Below are 21,060 nucleotides of genomic sequence, written 5' to 3' on the forward strand. Positions count from 1 at the left end.
CAGGGCATTGTGCAGCTCCCTTTCCAGCCCCACTTGGTGCAGAGCGAGGAAGAGGGCAAGGGACAGAGCAACGCTGAGCATCTGCCACCCAGCACTGCGCCATCTAGAGCTAATGAGTGGCATGGAGCATTTCCTCAGAGGCTTCCCTGTTCTGCTTGGGGAGGGGCAGAAATGGGGACAGGGGGTGGAATCTCCTCCAAGTGAGACTAGATTTATTAACACAGCCCCATGCAACCATTCACTCTAGGCCTAGGCAGTGTGTTACTTGCAGGGTGTTCTCCAGAGCCACCTCCAGCATGGTGGAAATAGTCCAGCAATACAGCTCCCAGCCCTTCCCTTGTAGGAGACTGTTCCCCAGGCTGAGAGTCATGGGGGCTGCTGAACACCCACAACCCCAATCAGTGGGAACTGAGCGGGACTCATGCCTCATATGATTGGGACCTTGTGAAGTTTAGCTGGGGAGGAGGTCCTAGGGGAAGCTCAGATGCCTTCCCGAATTCTGTTCTTTCTCTAACCTGGGAGGGCCTGTTATCTGGGGGGAGGAGGGAGCTGCTTGTCCAAACAGACTGAAAACTCCACTGCTCTGAAAGGATGAGAGTCCCCCAGTGTCACAGTGCCTCAGTGGGGTGGGGGAGCTTTGAGAGCAGCCTGTGCTGTGAGCTGCTGCCAGTGTAGATTGCAGTCCCTGTGCCCCATGGTGGGGTGTGCAGTGAGGGGGTGCTGCCCCAGCAGAAGGGAGGTGGGGGCAGAGCAGGCAGGCCCCTTAGTGAGAGGCTGCCTGTTCCTCAGACTCATGGCTGGTCCCCACTCAGTTCCAGGCTCTGTCAGATGCTGGGGAAGAAGGCTGTGGAGGTGGCTCCAGAGCCAGCGGGAAGCAGCTGCTGGCTTCCCCGGGAGGAGAGAGGCCCATCCGTCCCCGCTGGCGGGGAAGCAGCTTGTGGCCAGGCCAAGCGGTGCAATTATCTGGCATTTTGGAGGAGGAAGACACCTTCTGGGCCAACATGGAGGTGGCCAAGGGTGCAGCTGTGCAGGAGGGACCCAGGGCAGGGTGGGAGCCAGGTGTGGTGGCTCGGGGGCTTCCTCTCCAGGAAGCAGAGGAGCCAGGAGCGAAGTGCCAGGGCCCAGGAGGAGCCATCCACCTGCCTGGCCCTCAACCTGTCCAGGGCAGGAGATTGGCCACGCTGCTGTAGCACTAGCAGCTCTGCTTATTCCCCAGGGACCAGCAAGACAATCCAATCCTGCTCCAGGGCATGTCAGTTTGGCTTCCTACCCTGAACAAAACAGCTCCAAGACCCCACAGGATCAATGGGGAGAATCCTCAAAGCACTGAGCCCAAGACCCTCAGATCTGTCCTAATGCCCCCCAGACAGGAGAGGAGCGCTGAGTTCCAGTGTCCGAAAGCAGAGGAGAAGGGGTTAAATGCACCATGTCTTCTCCCTGCTGGGGCGGGAAGCAGGTTCTGGGGGTTGCCCCAGCATTGCTGCTGCTCACACGGCTTTCTCCCTGTTCCCCAGCACTTGCAGCCGTGGATCTGCTCTCCCTGGGCCCAGGAGAGGAGCCAAGCTGTGAGAGCCAGCGCCCAGATCTTCATGATCTATCACTTCAAAGCCATCACCGAGGTGAGCAGCAAAGACCCTGCTGCCCCCCACAGCACTCACAGGGTGGTGGGGGTGATACAGAGCTGGGCTCGCCCCAACTCATGCTCTGATTTTCTGTTTGGTGGCCCATTAGGACCTGAAACCCATGGCAGAGCAGGGCTACATGGCCAGGCTGCTGACAAGCCAGGCCTTTGATGTTCAGGAGGCCACCAGATACTGGGCATCTCAGGTTCTCTACTGGCTCTTCACGCCTTGCAAAGGTAAGATGATGCGGAAGCAGTCTCATTTCTCAGCCCTCACTAGGCCACTACCTAGTGAGCAGGGCTACAGAGAGAACATGGCGCCTTCATCCCATCCCTGACCAGAGGGACACAGAGCAGAAATGGGTTGGTACGTACCGGGCTGACCTGGCATGTGCCCTTCACCAGGTGCCTGGGACCATCTGGGACCTCCTCTGATCCCACCCCAGCCCCAACACACCTTCTGCAGCAGGGTGATAGTTGGGCAGTTGGCCCAGGAGCTGAGAGCTCACCCTAGCTGGGCGTTCCCAGCTGCGTCCGGAGTCTGGCTCTTTGGCACCTCTGACCCGGCTCAACGGGGAGGGAGAAGAATACGGTCCCAAGAGCTCTGCCTGAGCACTGCTGGTTTCTTGCACAGCCATCGTGCACACCAAGACGGGCGGTGGTGACCATGCTGAGCAAGACGCAGAAAGATGCCAGCTGCAGAGGGAGCCGTGCCCACATTGCTATGGTGAGCAAAGGAGACTGTGGCTGGAGAGACAGACATGATGGGGAGCCGGCAGATGGAAATTCCTGGGTATGGGCTCCAATGCCCACTCACATAGCCCTTGGCACAGGCTGTCAGTGCCTCTGTCCCCGTTCCCTGAAGAGCAAACCCACCTCTCTGGGCCTGGGCTCACTGCTCACACTCGGCCGGTGCCTTTCCCTGCAGCTCATCGCGAAGCACCTGCCGTCGCGTGACCTCACACTCTTCAGCTTCACCCTGCTGCTGGGCCTGCTGGAGAAGGGGGAGTGTGCTGGCCAGCTGGCGGGTGTCATGGAGGCAGTGCTGAGAGAGAGAGAATCAGAGGTACAGGGCCAAGGAATGGCTGGGCACTGAACATCTTGGGCAGCTCAATCTTGCCCTGTGCCTAGAATTCCTGGGGCACAAGGGAGGATGTGGAGGGGAGATGTCCCTTCTCACCATCATTGATCAATGGGGACCCATCCATCCCCTGTGTGCAGGGTGGCCACTGGGCATGGCCCTGTAATGGTTTGCAGGCTTTGATCTCAGAAGTCTTGCTTGCCTGGCTCACTCCCTGGGAAATGTGCCCTGTCTCCTACATTGAGCATGTCCCCAGAGGGGCACCCCCTCCCCCCAGCTGGGAAATGCCCTCTCTCCCCTGGAATCCCAGCCTGGTATCTTCCCCATCGCCGTACACTTTTAGATGCCTCATCCCACCGCTAGAGGCTGGTCTTCTCCAATTCACCTGCCTGCCTGGTTCTCCCAGGCCAGAAGCGCCTTCCCTGCATCGTGCCCAGAGCTGACAAGCACTGCGCCCCTTTTACAGCCTTCTCCAACCCTCCCCACCCAGAGCCATGGCGTGGCCAAAACTGGAGCCTTGTTCCTCCTGAACCCACCACACCATACCCCATGGGGAAGGAGCTGATGCTGTCCTTGCCCCCAGCTCCCACTTTGCCCCTCCCCAGCTCAGGAGATCCAGCCCAGAACCTAGCCCTAGCCGCCCCCTCAAGGGTGGGCACCTTCTCACACACACCAGCCCCCACCCCTACACCTGGAGTCACTGCTTTCCCCCATGGGGGCTCTAACCCCAGCCCCTCTGGTTCCCGTCAGTAGAAGGCAGCAAGGGAGGGAGCCCCCCCCGCAGCTGGGAGAAGTGAGTCTGGCCACCTCCGCCCATCCCTTGCTGTGACACAGCACCCCCTGGCAGTGCCCAGGCAGGAGGATATGAACCCTAGGACTGGCCAGTGCCTGAAGGGCCTTGAGATCAGCCACGAGCAGGCTCAACCTGCTGCTTCTGGCCTGTCACCCCTTGGAGGGCATCATCCCTGGTGTGCACCAACTGGGCCCATCTTCTGTGTTAATTTCTTCCCTGCCATCCCTCTGTCCTTCACAGCCAGGCCAAGGCCATCTGGAGATTCCTAGGTGCAGACCCCACGCTGACCAGGGAGGTACTGCACATCCTGCTGTGTGACAGCCCGGAGAAGGGCCAGGCTAACGCTAGACAGAGCCAGGACAGGAGCTGTCCCCAGCCAGCCCGGCTGCCTCCGGTGGTAAGTTCCCAGCGCTGGCATTCAACCCTCTTTCCCGGCTGCATTCTGCACACGGGCACGGCCTTCTGCCTGTATCTTGTTCCTTTCCAGACCACACGCGGCCTGTGGGAGTTGGTCGGGGCCCTGGGACAAGCAGACACGCTGGAGGGACTCGAGGACGACCTGTTTGCCTCTTCCTTCCTTGTCCTTGCCTGCTCCCCGGCACGGCACCTCTCGGGAGCCCAGCAGGACCTGCCCAGTGATGCCAGTCTCTGCAGGTAATGTGTGGGGCTGATGGATTCCAGCACCCATGCAGCGTCTGTGTTAGCCCCTAGGAGGGGGAAGTTTCCTGCTTGGATTCTTGTTGTCCAGGGACCCCCAATGCCTTCGGGGGACTGAGGGTTCAGATCAGCCAGGCTTCTCGTGCTTAGGAGCAGACAGAGCTGCCCCGGATACTCAGGGTGCCAGAGAGCTCCTCAGAGTGGGCAGCTCATGGGGGCAGGGCTCAGAGCAGCAGGGTGTTCAGGGGGGCACTGCATGTACTTTCCTCCCCAGGGTCAGTTTACTGGGTTGGGGGGGCGCAATTTCTACATCTGTGGAGGAGAGAGTAGGTCACATCTGCAGACACTCCCCCCTACCCCCACAATTGGGGAGTGGAGAACCAAAGGCGGAACTGGAGCAGCTTCTATTCTCACCTTGATCCCTTCAGTGCTGCAGCAAGGGAGTCCTGCCCCCCTACGCCACCCAGAGAGCTGGCATTCCCACAGCAGGGGCGGCTCTAGACATTTTGCCGCCCCAAGCACGACGGCATGCCATGGGGGGTGCTCTGCCAGTCGCCGGTCCCGTGGTTCTGGTGGACCTCCCGCAGGCGTGCCTGTGGAGGGTTCACTGGTCCCACGGCTCCACCGAAGCCCTGCCTGCTGCCCTCCTGGATACCGGCACAGTGCCCCCCATGGCGTGCCGTCCCAAGCACATGCTTGGCCTGCTGGGGCCTGGAGCCGCCTCTGCCCCGCATCACCATCTCCTGTCCCCTTCTCTTCCCAGCATGGCCGTATAGGCCCTGGTGCGGGTGCTGCACCTCAGGGGCAGTCAGCCAGCTGTGGAGCTAATGGACCAGGAGCAAGGCTGGCAGCTGCTAGAGGAGGCCCAGCTCGAGGGGTTCACTCTCCTTAGCAGGTGAGGACAGAGGCTGGAGGAGTCATGTTCTCGCTCTGGAGCCCACTGGGGCAGAAATGGGAGAGGGTGGGCGGGACCGGGCCGGATTCCGGCATGTGCAGGGTTTTCATGCACACGTCAGCACGAGCTCTTGTTCTCTCCGAGGGCCATGGTGATCCACCCAAATCAGGCCCTGAAGAGCATCCTGTGGCTTCTCCTTCCCAGCCTCCAGGCCAGCCAGGAGGGTGAACGCATGGCCTGCACTGTCCTGTTGGCAGAGGTGAGCCTGGAGGACTGTGGGGAGGGTTAACCAGGCCCAGAAGCTGATGGAACAGGAGGCCAATAGCTGGTCAGCCAATGAGAGATGGACCTGGTGGTGCATTGCTTGTAAATTAATCCCTCTGTGGGGGGCTCGGTGGTGGGGTTTGGGAGCACCCCACTGGAACCACAGGGAGCACTCTGCCCTGCTCGTGTCACTTCTGTTAAGCTCAGTGAAGCCAGCCTCTCGTGAACAGCAGTTGGTACGGATCTAAGTCACCCCCGGGCCCCTGATCACACTCCCTTCCCCTTGCTCTGGCCAGGCTAGGACCCACTGGCCTCACCCAGCCCTCTCTGACAGCTCCTTTCGGCCCCTTTAGTTCCTCGGCAGCCCCCTGCTCATGGAGAAGGAGCCCGAGGCCATGCGGAAGGAGGTTGTGAAGGCCATGCTGGAGCAGACAGAGGACAGCAACACCCACATTCGAGGCAGAGCGCTGCATGGCCTCAGGAATGCAGTGACCGAGTTCCTGGATGTTGTGTATTTGGTTGTCATGGTTTTTGGTCCTATGGCTACTGAGTTAGATTATCAGGGGATAGCCCAGCCAGCTTCGGCCGGTTAGGTGAGCTCTGTGTCTGCAAATGATAGTTTTGTTAGCTGTCTGCTGTCTGCTCTCAAGTGATTTCTTCCTAAACCGGCTGCCCCCAAGGATATAACAAGCGGCAATGGGGATGGGATTCCGGTGCTGCTCCAGTAACAGAAGGAAGTAGATGTCAAGGTAAAGAACAAACAAACAAAAAAACTGCTTGTTTGCACTGACTGTGAAAGTGAAACTAAAAATCATGGCTACTCTGACCAGGCCACTGGAACCTTTTGATAAGAATGTAGTGCAATGGCCTGTGTATACTGAGCGTTTTGAGCTTTTTGTTATTGCAAATCACATTACAGAAGAGAAGAAGGCGCCAATATTCTTAAGTGTTGTAGGGGCTAAAACCTACTCCCTGCTACGCAGCTTACTACACCCTGTTAAGCCTGAGACTAAATCTTACAGTGACATCGTGGAAATCCTGGGGTCCCATTTTTCCGCAAAACCACTGGTAACTGCTGAAAGATTTCGGTTCCACAAAAGAGACCAAAAAGAAGATGAAACAGTTGCACAATTTGTAACAATTTTAAAAAAGCTAGCAGAACACTGTGAATTTAAAGAGATGTTAAATGATGCCCTGCGTGACAGGTCAGTGTGTGGCCTCTACAGTGAAGTTATACGGAAGCACCTACTGACAGAGGCTCAGCTTACATTACAGAAGGCTGTTGATATTGCTGTCTCCATGGAACTGGCTAAAAGGGAGGCGCAATACATCGGTGCATCCCCTAGGGTGCAAAAAGTGTCACAAGAACCTACCCACAAAACTGTGCAGAGTCAAGAATGTTACCGCTGTGGTAAGCCAGGTCACCAGGCATCAGAATGCTGGTGTAAGGACCTGGTGTGTCGACACTGTGGCAAAAAGGGACACATTGAGTGTGCCTGTAAACAAAAGAAAAAGAGGCCTGTGGTCTGGCCGACAAAAAGAGGAACCCTGCATACCCTAGAGCAGACCAAGGATGATCAAGATGACACCTCATTGCAAGAGGAAGTGCCACTGCATGTTTTGTCTTTGGCAGTGGGCTCACATGAATACTGGGTAACCCCATTGTTGGATGGCAAACCTATATGCATGGAACTGGACACCGGTGCAGCCGTCTCGCTGGTCTCCAAGACTGTGTATAAAGAAAAACTACAGCATTTTTCTCTTAAGGCAACAAAAATTGTTCTGAAGATGTATACGGGAGAAGCTGTGCCCATCTTGGGCACTATTGATGTTAAGGTGAAGCTCAATGGACAGGCTGCTAAATTGCCACTGTTTGTGGAGAGAGGTAACTACCCAGCTTTAATGGGTAGGTCTTGGCTTGGGAAGATTCAGCTGAACTGGGCAGAAGTGCACTGGATGACTAAAGAAGAAACCAGTCTAACCCCTATACTAAGGAAACATGCTGCTGTTTTTGGAGATGATTTGGGAAGTATGAAGGGAATCACTGTGACATTGAACGTTAAACCTGACTGTCCACCAAAATATCTGAAAGCCCGAACTGTGCCACATGCCATCAGGCCAAAAGTTGAAGCAGACCTGGAGCGCCTGGTCACCAATAGAGTCCTAATACCAGTTACCCATAGCTCATGGGCCACTCCTATCGTTCCAATAGTTAAGAAAGATGGCTCTCTCCAGATTTGCGGTGATTTTAAAGTCACTGTCAACCCAGTGTTGTGTGCAGAGCAATACCCGCTTCCCCGCATCGATGACCTCTTCGCAAGCCTGGCTGGGGGACAAAAGTTCAGTAAGATTGATCTGAGTCAAGCATATTTACAGATGCATGTCGATGAAAAGTCCCAAGAGCTGTTGACTATTGTGACTCATAAGGGGCTTTATCGATACTGTCGCCTACCCTTGGGAATAACATCTGCTCCTGCCCTGTTCCAGAGGGCTATGGACCAGATCTTGTGTGGCTTGTCAGGAGTTCAGCGCTATCTGGATGATATCCTGGTCACTGGAAGGAATGAAGAGGATCACTTAAAGAATTTAGAGTTTACCCTACAAAGACTGGAAGAGTATGGCCTATGAGTTTGCAAAGATAAGTGCGAATTCTTCAAACCCTCTGAATATTTGGGACACATCATTGATTCTGCAGGTCTTCGAAAGGCCCCTGCAAAAGTTAAAGCTATTGTGGAGGCTCCCCCACCTCGAAATGTAAGCCAGCTGCGCTCGTTTCTAGGATTACTGAACTATTATGGAAAGTTCATCTCACAGTTAGCCACACTGCTAAAACCACTTCATGAGCTCCTGGGGCAGAACAAGGCCTGGAAGTGGACTGAAGCCTGTGATGTTGCATTTAACAAAGCTAAGGATGCATTCCTAAATTCTGAAGTTCTAACTCACTTTGATCCATCCTTACCCCTACAATTGGCCTGCAATGCCTCCCCTTATGGAGTGGGAGTAATCGTGTCACACATTATGCCTTCGGGAAAAGAGAGACCTATTGCTTTTGCTTCACGCACTCTAAGCAAAGCAGAAACTAACTACGCCGAAATCGAACGTCAGGCATTAGGAATTGTTTTTGGAATTCGGAACTTTCATCAGTACCTGTTTGGGTGGAAATTTACTCTTCTCACAGACCATAGTCCTCTGACGTCAATTTTTGGACCCTACACAGGCATTCCCCTATTAGCTGCTAGTCGTATGCAACGTTGGGCGTTGTTACTTTCAGCACACACATATGAAATCAAATATCAGAAATCCACTCTGCACGTCAATACAGATGGCCTCTCAAGGTTGCCTTTGCCTGTCAAACGTCAAGATAGTGCCCAAAAGGAAATCTTCTACTTTGAACAGGTAGAGAATACACCCATCACTGCTACTCAGACAAAGAAGGCAACTCGCGTTGACTCAGTATTGTCCCAAGTTATGGATCTGGTGATGCATGGAAAATCTCGACAAACCTCTCCGGTCTCACCCGACCTTGTTACCTACATGTCCAGGAGGACGGAGTTATCGGTCCAATCTGGTTGTTTGTTGTGGGGGAGATGTGTCATTATTCCACCACCGCTGAGATCACAGATGTTAGAACAGCTACATTCCGGTCACTGTGGAATAGTGCGCATGAAGGAAATTGCACGAAGCTATTTTTGGTGGCCTGGACTGGACAGTGCTATTGAAGACAAGGCAAAAGCTTGTATATCATGTCAGGGTGTGAGGAATGCACCCCAGTGGGCACCCCTACACCCATCGGACTGGCCTGAAAACCCGTGGCAACGTATTCACATTGACTTCGCTGGCCCCCTTGAAAGAAACATGCCCGTGATGTGGGGGAGGGGTTGGACTACACACTCCAGCCCTGGGATGTGTTTCCTCAGCACCTGGCTCTGTTTCCTCAGCTCTGGTGCAGCCCTTTGGGGCATGATCAGCTGTTGAAGGCAGGAAGACTCAAAGCTAGAATTTCGTATCCCCATACCCATAGCTGGGGCTGGGGGGTGGGGGTGGGTGGTTGGGGTGGTGGTCAGCTGCTCCGTGCAAGCAGGGGCTCTTGGAGCTGCCACTTGCAGGGGGCTGGCAGAAATCCTTGGGAGAGATGGTGAGTGCTGGGTCTGCAACACGACTTCCTGGCATATGCCAGGCTGGGTTCTGCAGTGTTAGCACCAAATGAGGCTCGTAACAACCCCCAGCCTCGCCCTTGGCTGGGGCTGCTCAGTTAGTTCAAATGACAGGGCAATTCTCTGCAAACTCCCCTCCTTCCTGCTGGGCCCCAGGGCTGTCAAACAGTTGTGGGCCCAGGGCCCAAGAATGATTCTCATAGACTTTAAGGTCAGGAGGGACCAATGTGATCATCTAGTCTGACCTCCTGCACAAAGCAGGCCACAGAACCCTACCCATCCACTTCTATAACAAACCCCTAACCTATATCCGAGTTATTGAAGTCTTCAAATTGTGGTTCTATCCCTGCCTCCCCGGGCAGAGGAGCTGACCTGCCCTACAAGTACAGGAACATGCCTGCATTGGACACTGAGTCCACTCTACGGGAGGACAGGTCCTGAGCATCTCCCCCTGTGGGGGGCCCTATAGCGCCATGGGGCCTGCCCTGCTTGGTACTTACATCCTCAAAGAACGTTCTCGCCTGCAGGGCCAGTGGGATGGCGACGTGCACCTTCAGAGACGCCTTGGGGTCCTGCAGCATCCAGCAGAGCCCTTCCATGGCATCCAGAACGGCGCGGGAGTTGCAGCATTCGCACACGGCGCGGAAAAAGCTCCCCAGGATCTGTTCTCGTTTCTTCCTGACCTGCAGAGAAGGAGTTGGACACCACTCGATGAGCAACGCTCTGTCAGCCTGAGTGGAACCAAAGTCAGGACAAGTCAGCCTACAGCCCAGTCTGTTCCACAGGAGCCATGGGCTGGGGAGAAGGGGAACCAGGAGCTTTCTACCCAGCCCTCTCTGCCTAGTATCTTGCCATCCCAGACCCACCTTCTCCGGGAACTCGGTCACTGCATTCCTGAGGCCGTGCAGCGCTCTGCCTCGAATGTGGGTGTTGCTGTCCTCTGTCTGCTCCAGCATGGCCTCGGGCTCCTTCTCCATGAGCAGGGGGCTGCCGAGGAACTAAAGGGGCCGAAAGGAGCTGTCAGAGAGGGCTGGGTGAGGCCAGTGGGTCCTAGCCTGGCCGGAGCAAGGGGAAGAGAGTGTGATCAGGGGCCAGGAGGTGACTTAGATCTGTACCGACTGCTGTTCACGAGAGGCTGGCTTCACTGTGCTTAACCGATGTGACAAGAGCGGGGCAGAGCGCTCCCTGTGGTTCCAGTGGGGTGCTCCCAAACCCCACCACAGAGCCCCCCACAGAGGGATTAATTTACAAGCAATGCACCACCAGGTCCATCTCTCATTGGCTGACCAGCTATTGGCCTCCTGTTCCATCAGCTTCTGGGCCTGGTTAACCCTCCCCCCAGTCCTCCAGGCTCACCTCTGCCAACAGGACAGTGCAGCCACGCGGTCGCCCTCCTGGCTGGCCTGGAGGCTGGGAAGGAGGAGCCACGGGATGCTCTTCAGGACCTGATTTGGGTGGATCACCATGGTCCTGGGAGAGAGCAAGAGCTCGTGCCAATGTATGCATGACAACCCTGCACATGCCGGAATCCGGCCCGGTCCTGCCCACCCCCTCCCATCTCTGCCCCACTGGGCTCCAGAGCGAGAACATGACTCCTCCAGCCTCTGTCCTCACCTGCTAAGGAGAGTGAACCCCTCGGGCTGGGCCTCCTCTAGCCATGGGCGGCTCCAGGGCCCAGCACTCCAAGCGCATGCTTAGGGCAGAAACCCGCGGGAGGCACCCTGCTGGTCACCACGGGACCAGCAGACCCTCTGCAGGCAAGCCGCTGAAGGCAGCCTGCCTGCCATGCTTGGGGTGGCAAAATTCCTAGAGCCGCCCCTGCCTCCAGCAGCTGCCAGCCTCACTCCTGGTCCATTAACTCCACAGCTGGCTGACTGCCCCTGAGGTGCAGCATCTGTACCAGGGCCTGCACGGCCATGCTGGGAAGAGAAGGAGGGAGGAGATGGTGATGCGGGGATGCCTGATCTCTGGGTGGGGTGCAGGGGCAGGACTCTCTTGCTGCAGCACTGAAGGGATCAGGGTGAGAATAGAAGCTGCTCCACTTCAGCCTTTGGTTCCCCTGCTGTCAACTGTGGAGGTGGGGGGGAGTGTCTGCAGATGTGACTGTTGTCAGAGGTGTTGTCAGAAGCTACCGGTATGGTGCTCTGCTCTCTCCTTGTTGGTATCACTCGGCTGCGTGCGTGTGTTCCCTCTGTGTGCTGCCCCAGCTCTGCGCAGATAGCTGACACAGCAGACCCGAAGAGAACCCCCAATGACCACAGAGTCTAGTAAGGTATGAAGGCACGTTGGCCAGGTTTATTGCCACATTGGATACAGTAGTAGTTCTCCGCAGATTACTTAGTCTACCGAGCATACTACGAATATGTACCCACGGTCAATGGACTCGGCTCAGTTAGTGGCGGGACTTTCCACTGCCCCCCCGGCCGGACAAAGACATCTCCCCAGGGATGCATTCTTATACACAGGTACAAACAAGTTACACATCACTCCTGACGTATTGAGGTGCAACCCTTCTACATAGCAAGGTACAACCCCTCTACGTAGTAAGGTGCCGCCTCTCACCTTGTACATGTTGGTTTGAACAAAGCAACTCTATCCATCATATTACCCTTTTGCCCCTGTCATTAGGATGGGTCAGTCTGTTCCTTGTTATCTGTGTGGAATGTGCAAGTATGTGAATGTTCTGATATCTAGTGTTCAGTACCTTTTAGGTACGTATCTTCTTGCAGCATCAGCCCTTTCCTTGCCAGCTTCTGCGAGCAGGGCCTGCCTCTGGCTCACAGCTTCACTTTGCTTTATGTTAGCAAAGTCTTGGCCATTATTTTAGTTCAGGCCTCAGGCCTCATACTGGGCCTTTATCAGGGCCTTCACTTACTACATTCCCCCACTTTTTGTCTTTTTATGGGGAGAATGTTTACCCATCGTCCTGGAGAAGCATAATGCATGGACTAAAGATAACCCAGTGGGCTAAACACTGTTATGTGATTACCTTATTTTACCATCCATACACTCATGCCCCATCTGTCTGTTTAGTCTGCACATTCCCTCGTATGACTGTTAGGCAGATTTTATTATTCAATTATTTTTTAGTCCCTTATGGTGGGCCTGGGAATGTTAGGCCCGGGACCATGACTGAGGAATGTAGTATTATGATTGATCCTTAGAGGCACTTCCAAATAATTAATATATATTAATTATATGGATATGGCATATATTTGTAGTGTGTATGGGCATATATGTATAGTATGTATGGGTACATATGACACCAACTTATATCCAAGTGTAACCATGTTTTTCCAGGCTGCTGGTGTACTCTGGCCCTTTTACTTTGGTGACACAGATAGAAACACACTTTCATTAGGGCAATTCCAGTGACCACCTCTCTCATTATTAGTAGTAGGCTGAGTATTTTGAAATACTGAGATAGGGGTTGTGATAGTGAGTCCTCCAGCGTATATATGAAGTAAAACAGAAATTTGGAGTAGTGACACTACCACTGAGGCCTTTATATATAAATATATTGTAATTAGTTACTACAAAGTACTGTCCATTCATGTTATAGGTTACCCTTGCTGCTGGTCGTCACCCTTGGGTAAGCTTTACTGGGCAGGAAACAGAAGTGGGTAGCTTCTTTGTTCCATTGGTTGAACTGCTCTGTGATACACCAGTAGTTGATGTAGATCCAGTTGTTTCTTTTGGATGCTGTCTTCCAGATAACCTACTGAACAGACAGTAACCAATTTATCAAATATTGCTGTGTCAGGCTTTAATATTGGTACCCAGACACTGAACAAGATTGTTTTGACTAACATGTGCCTCAGTTAGGATGCAGTGTCACTGACCCAAATTATGACTGGTACTAACAGGCAATTTGTTTACCCAATTTGTAGTTACTATGTAACTTAATTTCTTTACCAATTTGTTTTTTCCTTGCCTGCATGGTGTTTGCTGCCATTCGTTTGTTGATTTTTACCTGTGTGTTGGTTAAACAGTTTAGCAAGGTTATACACGTTGTACATATTGTACAGCAATAATACAATACAGCAATAATACAGCAGTACAATGATAATACAGTAGTACAGCAAGAATACAGTTATTTTTACACAGTAACCAAGTTGAAATTAAATGACAGTTTTTCTGGTCCAGCTAGTGGTTTTTGTCTGATTGTTAACTTAATTGTCCATATATGGTAGATAGAAGTGTATTTGAATAGTCTCTTATTTATAAAGCATTTTTCTTTTCTTGATGCTTGGAGGTTTCTTCACTGTATACAGTTATTATCTGGTGTCTTCAAGGTGTGATATTTTCTGGCATCTTTGGTCTGTGGGATGCAACTTAAACAACTTTTGTTAGTTAACATAGTAAAGTTTTTTGTTTGTTTGTTTTCAGTAACCCAAACTTAATGCACAGTTTTAACTTAGTTTGTTTACAATGTAATAAGAACAATGTAATAGGGACCGAGCCTTTTATAACATAAGCTATACTTTTGCAATTGTTGTATAGACGTTCATTTTCATTTGGGGTGCATTACTAATATTTAATACTAAATGTAATGCTTAACAGCTAAAATAAATGCTCACAATCTTTCATGAGAAGGGGTATTGCTTTCCCTTGCTGAACACTTTGTTTTAGTAACATAACTTCAACAAGCTTTTTAGAGTTAGAGTTAATTCGCTTATGATACCAATTTTACTTTTGTTAACTGTTTAGAAGCACAAACCTTAACAACCATTGCTCCCCATGAACATAACAAAACAAAAGAAAAGCATATAAAATTAAACCAACTATAACATTAAACCAAAATAAATTTTAAATACAGATACATGCAAATACTTTGAGGATATTTGAGGGTATACTTTCAAAATGCTTTGCTATGTTTGGGAGCCAAAGGTGGAAACCTGTTAAAAATGTGGAAACCTGTTGAAATTGTTTGGTTCGCTTAATGCATAAATTGTTATTTTAAAACATTTTGGTTATGACAGTCTTATAACTGTATTTAACAGTGCAAACAAATTTATAAAAAGCCCAAACAAGAGATTGACATTTTATTAATATTATCTTTACCTTAATGTTGAGATTTCCCCTTACATTTTTTCTTTGAATAACAATTTAAAAAAAAAACTTAAAAAACAAAACTGTGATTGATAAAGGAGAATTCTTTTTGTTTGCAATTGCATTATTTGTTGAGACAGAAATATATGTACATATATTTGTAACTGAAACCTTTTTGAACTTTGCACAAAAAATTGGTGTTAATAATACTATGATTATACCCCAACCATGATTTTAAAATAGTGTGGTACCACATTTTATATATATATTTTTAAAAGGGTATAAAATTGACTTTTGTTGCAACAACAAAAAAAAATATATATTTTTTTTAAAATAGTCACGTGACACACACAACATAGACACAAGACACACACACGACATACAGGACAAACTTACAATTAAAAACAAATGGCGCCAGAATTCTATTCATAACTACACAAAATAACACCACCAAAAATAAAAGTAAAAAGGGTTAAACATTTGAATAAACAAGTTATTACCTTATTTAAAACTTGTAGCATGAATTTGATAAAAATATATTAATATTTGCCAAATGTATTGTATTAATTTGGTAACAAGGAATTTTGCATTACTTTATATTTAACATTATTTTAAAACTCTGCTGTATGGAATAAGAAAAGCCCATGTTTCAAATATTAGTTAGTGGTTAGGATTAGAAGCAGAGAGTGCATTTCTGTTGCTTGGCAACCATATCTTCAAGAAAGTTAGGAATAATTCCAGCTGTTGCATTCCTGAAGGGTTAAAATAATTAATTTACTGGATTTAAAGTTTTTACCTTATTTTCTTTTTGTTTGTTGTTTTGTTCTGTTTTCAATTGCTTTATCTTTTGGAGGTTTCTGTAAAAACTATAACTTTTAACTTTTAAAACAAAGAGAAAAAGTAGAAGTGAGGAGAGGCAGGGGAAAAAGGGGGAGGGGGGTGACGAGCAACCTAGCAAGACCTGAGCCAAGGGAGATTAACTCTATAAAGGCATTTGAAAGTACAGACAGCAGCAGCAAGTTTAGCAAACTGAGAAAACACATAAAAGACAAAACTTAACCGATATGTAAAAATATTTGAGAAAGAAGGTTCTATTTTCAGATATGAGCGTGGAGTGTGGTTCCATGGGTCAAAGCAATTGGGAACCTGCACACTTGGGAATTGCGCCCCTGGTTTTTGTCCTGGCTCTGAGAGGAGATTAGGGGTAGTTACCTGCTCTTGTAAAACCTGAATTTGTTCCCCCAGTGTCTGTTGCTTTTGCGTGCATGCCAAATGATAGTGGGAGTGCCCTTTTTTTGCTGCAGTTAACTGTTTTTGGGCAACTCTATGTGTTAATGCATTAATTTTAGGTGTTAAACCGCTTAATTTCAGTTTTTTACTTCGAAATTATTTTTTATTCACTCCCCTGCGATCGAGTCGCAGCTCCTGTCTCCTAATGTGCTCTGTGAACCGTTCCATTTTTTCCTTCATTTGATTTACCAATTCAATGAGAGTATTGTTTGCTACTCTTTCCTTCTGTGCACTTACTTGTCCCGTTCTGACAGGCACCAGTCTAGGTTCCGGTTTAAGTTTAACTGGAACCTGGCTTTTATTATAAGGTGATGGTTGCAATGCAGTGGACCCAGTTTCATCTTTTAATTTTACTAGGACCACCTCTTTCCGCTTCTGTCCCCATTCTTCAGGCACAGGGTAGCTACCTGAAGCCTGCTGTTTACCACCAATATTTATAACAGGGGACGGCACATGTATTTTTTGTAGGTTCCTTACAGTTGTTTCCAATGTTTCACTTTGTTCCTGTACTAGTTGTCTCTGGGCTGCTTGCCACCCTGCTAGGGCGGTGGGAGCATTCCAGGGCTGTGTAGCTTCTTTTGATTCTTTTAACTCTTTCTTTGTTACTGTTACTTGCCCTGCTTTTTCTATTACTTGTTTGGCCAGCATGCCAGCATGCTGTTTCAGCCATCTCACTGCCATAGACAGTAGTTGCAAAATTTTTGCTTTTTTACTTTTACTACTATTTCTCAGAGCCTCAGCTCTACATATGCCAGTCCATGTTTCCCCATTCTTCAATTCATATGGACCCCCCTTACTGGCAATCCAGCGGGTCCAGGAGTTATCAAACTCCATGGGGATCAAAAGGGAGGGGATCAGGGGGTTCCCTAGCACGAGGTTCTCTGCCATGTTAGATCGCGATTCCTACAGCGGACAGCTCGCTTACTCACCAGATCAGCGGTTGGGGTCACCAGTGTTGTCAGAGGTGTTGTCAGATGCTACCGGTATGGTGCTCTGCTCTCTCCTTGTTGGTATCACTCGGCTGCGTGCATGTGTTCCCTCTGTGTGCTGCCCCAGCTCTGCGCAGATAGCTGACACAGCAGACCCGAAGAGAACCCCCAATGACCACAGAGTCTAGTAAGGTACGAAGGCACGTCGGCCAGGTTTATTGCCACATTGGATACAGTAGTAGTTCTCCACAGATTACTTAGTCTACCGAGCATACTACAAATATGTACCCACGGTCAATGGACTCGGCTCAGTTAGTGGCGGGACTTTCCACTGCCCCCTAGGCTGGACAAAGACATCGCCCCAAGGATGCATTCTTATACACAGGTGCAAGCAAGTTACACATAACTCCTGACGTATTGAGGTGCAACCCCTCTACGTAGCAAGGTACAACCCCTCTACGCAGTAAGGTGCCGCCTCTCACCTTGTACATGTTGGTTTCGAATCAAAACAACTCTATCCATCATATTACCCTTTTGCCCCTGTCATTGGGATGGGTCAGTCTGTTCCTTGTTATCTGTGTGGAATGTGCAAGTATGTGAATGTTCTGATATCTAGTGTTCAGTACCTTTTAGGTACGTATCTTCTTGCAGCATCAGCCCTTTCCTTGCCAGCTTCTGTGAGCAGGGCCTGCCTCTGGCTCACAGCTTCACTTTGCTTTATGTTAGCAAAGTCTTGGCCATTATTTTAGTTCAAGCCTCAGGCCTCATACTGGGCCTTTATCAGGGCTTTCACTTAATACAGTGACCTACACCCTCCTCCAAATATGTGAAAATTCCACCCCTCTCCCGCCCAGGAAACTGATCCTAGGGAGAAAAGTACATGCAGTGCCCCCTGAACACCCTGCTGCTCTGAGCCCTTCCCCCATGGTATGACCACTCTGAGAAGCTCTGCTTGCTCCTAAGCACGAGAAGCCTGGCTAATTTGAACCCTTGGTCCCCCAAAGGCATCAGAGATCCCTAGACAACAAGGATCTAAGCAGGAAACTTCCCCCTCCTAGGGGCTAGCACAGACACTGCGTGGGTGCTGGAATCCAGCAGCCCCACACATTACCTGCGGGTACTGGCATCACTGGACAGGTCCTGCTGGGCTCCCGAGAGGTGCCGTGCCGGGGAGCAGGCAAGGACAAGGAAGGAAGAGGCAAACAGGTCGTCCTCGAGTCCCTCCAGTGTCCGCTTGTCCCAGGGCCCCAAGCAGCTCCCACAGGCCGTGTGTGGTCTGGAAGGGAACAAGATACAGTCAGAAGGCTGTGCCCATGTGCAGAATGCAGCCGGGAAAGAGGGCTGAATGCCAGCGCTGGGAACTTACTACAGGGGCAGCCGGGCTGGCTGGGGACAGCTCCTGTCCTGGCTCTGTCTAGTGTTAGCCTGGCCCTTCACCGGGCTGTCATACAGCAGGATGTGCAATACCTCCCTGGTCAGCATGGGGTCTGCACCTAGGAATCTCCAGATGGCCTTGGCCTGGCTGTGACTGAGAGAGGGATGGCAGGGAAGAAATTAACACAGAGGAGGGGCCCAGTTGGTGCACACCGGGGATGATGCCCTCCAAGGGGTGACAGGCCAGAAGCAGCAGGTTGAGCCTGCTCATGGCTGACCTCAAGGCCTTTCAGGCACTGGCCAGTCCTAAGGCTTTCATACCCTCCGGCCTGGGCACTGCCAGGGGGCGCTGTGTCACAGCAAGGGATGGGCGGAGGTGGCCAGACTCACTTCTCCCAGCTGGGGGCAGGCCCTCCCTCTCTTGCAGCCTTCTACTGATGGGAACCAGAGGGGCTGGGGTTAGAGCCCCCATGGGGGAAAGTAGTGACTCCAGGCTCAGGGGTGGGGGCTAGTGTGTGTGAGGAGGTGCCCACCCTTGGGGTGGGTGCTAGGGCTAGGTTCTGGGCTGGATCTTCTGAGCTGGGGGGGCACAGAGTGGGGGCTGGGGGCAAGGAGAGCAGGAGCTCCTTCCCCATGGGGCAGGGGGTGGGAGGTTCCGAAGGAACAAAGCTCCAGTGCTGGCCACGCCATGGCTCTGGCTTGGGGAGGTTGGAGAAGGCTGTAAAATGGGCTCTGGGCAGGATGCAGGGAAGGCGCTGCTGGCCTGGGGGAATCTGGCAGGCAGATGAATTGGAGAAGAGTGGGATGAGGCATCTGAAAGCGTGCAGCGATGGGGAAGATACCAGGCTGGGATTGCGGGGGGGGGAGAGGGCATTTCCCAGCTGTGGGGAGGGGGTGCCCCTGCGAGGACATGCTCAGTGAAGGGGCGTCTGTGGGGGCAATGCACTTAGGCTGGCCCCTCTCCTGCCTCAGCCTGGAGGGATGCCCTGCTGGGAGCGGGGGGCCATGCTGACAGAGGGGGTGACCCTGCTCACATGGGGTCTCTCCTGCTCTGTATTGTGATGAGGGTTCCCTGGAAGACTGTTCTGGCCTCCAGCCAGCCAAGCCATTGCACAGCCGAACTCGGAGGGGTTAGCACAGAATGAAGTGGGGGAGGGTGACAGTTGTGTTAGGAATAGCTCAGCTGGGGGAGCCCTGAGCCAGGGGTCCCAGAGCATACAGAGCTCTCCAAGGGACAGGGAGGCGAATGGTGACACATGCCGGGGCACGGCTGTTCCCTGGGGGCCTGTGTGCAAGGGGAGGGTCTGTGCTGCATGTAACCATGGTGCTGTGGAGTGACCCCATTAAGAGGGGGCTCGGAGGCTAGAGGGGGATGTTCTATCCTTTCCCCAGGGCTGGTGCTCACCACTTGTAATGCCAGGGCATCTGCAGGAGAATGCTGACTGCGTCCTTGGTGTGCTGTCTGGCCAGCAAGTGCAGGATGTCTCTCCTCCCATCACTCAGCTGCCTCTCCCGCCCCCCGGGGTGGGCTCAGTTTGCAGGAATGAGCCATGTGCAGATCATGCACCTGCAGAGGCAAAGCAGTGGCTGAGACCCTCCCCCCGCTGTGGGTGTCTGGCAGGCAAGGGTCAGGAGGAGCTGGGCAGGCTCAGAAACAAGTCAGTGGTCACATGGCCTGGCGGAAGCCATGGATAAACTCTCCTAGCGAGTGACTGAGCCGAGAGGGGTTTGGTACCTTGAAACCCCCACCCCTGAGCCAGATCCGTAGCACTAAGGGTCCCAATCCCACTGCCCAGTGACACCCCCCAGCCCCCCCAGATATCCTGGCTGCACCTCCCCTTGTGACAGCATGCCTGGGCTGCTTCGGCACCAGAGTGGGATCCAAGCATCCAGGATGCATTTCCATCCTCAACATCAATCCGTGTCTACTGGGCAGAATCAGTGGACACGGGGGACCTCACTGTGGGCTCTGTTCCCCCAGCTGCGGGATGAGTCTAGAGACAGGGCACATTTCCCAGGGAGTGAGCCGGGCAAGCCAGACGCCTGGGATCAAAGCCTGCAAATCATTACAGGGTCGTGTCCAGCGGCCACCCTGCACAAAGGGGATGGATGGGTCCCATTGATCAATGATGGTGAGAAGGGACGTCTCCCCTCCACATCCTCCCTTGTGCCCCAGGAATTCTAGCAACGGGGCAAGATTGAGCTGCCCAAGATGTCCAGTGCCCAGCCATTCCTTGGCCCTGTACCTCTGATTCTTTCTCTCTCAGCACTGCCTCCATGACACCCGCCAGCTGGTCAGCACACTCCCCCTTCTCCAGCAGGCCCAGCAGCAGGGTGAAGCTGAAGGGAGTGAGGTCACGCGATGGCAGGTGCTTCGCTATGAGCTGTAGGGAAAGGCACCGGCCGAGTGTGAGCAGTGAGCCCAGGCCCGGGGAGGTGGGTTTTCTCTTTGGGGAACGGGGACAGAGGCACTGGCAGTCTGTGCCAGGGCTATGTGAGTGGGCATTGGAGCCCATACACAGGAATTTCCATCTGCCGGCTCCTCATCAGGGAAGGAGATGATAACCCTCCTTTCCCATGGGTGTGTCTCTCTCTCCAGCCACAGTTTCTTTTACTCACCATAGCAACATGGGCAGGGCTCTCTGTGCAGCTGGCATCCTTCTGCGTCTTGCTCAGCACGATCGCCACCGCCCCTGTCTTGGTCTGCACGATGGCTGCACAAGAAACCAGCAGCATTCAGGCAGAGCCCTCAGGGCTGGATTCTTTCCCCTCCCCATTGACCCAGGTCAGAAGTGCCAAAGAGCCAGACTCCAGCTGCAGCTGGGAATGCCCAGCTATGGTGAGCTCTCAGCTGGCTCCTGGGCCAACTGCCCAAGTATCACCCTGCTGCAGAAGGTGTGTTGGGGGTGGGGTGGGATCAGGGGAGGTCCCAGATGGTCCCAGGCACCTG

General features: G+C 52.1%; 1 pseudogene; it reads right to left on the bottom strand.

Annotated features, from left to right (window-relative positions):
- Positions 1 to 9,842: 9,842 nt before the first annotated feature.
- The window catches only part of LOC127044653 (maestro heat-like repeat-containing protein family member 1), a 75,502-nt pseudogene continuing 64,284 nt past the window's right edge, over positions 9,843 to 21,060 (bottom strand).

The sequence above is a fragment of the Gopherus flavomarginatus genome, chromosome 2 (genome assembly GCF_025201925.1).
Source record: "Gopherus flavomarginatus isolate rGopFla2 chromosome 2, rGopFla2.mat.asm, whole genome shotgun sequence".
NCBI classification, from domain to species: Eukaryota; Metazoa; Chordata; order Testudines; family Testudinidae; genus Gopherus; species Gopherus flavomarginatus.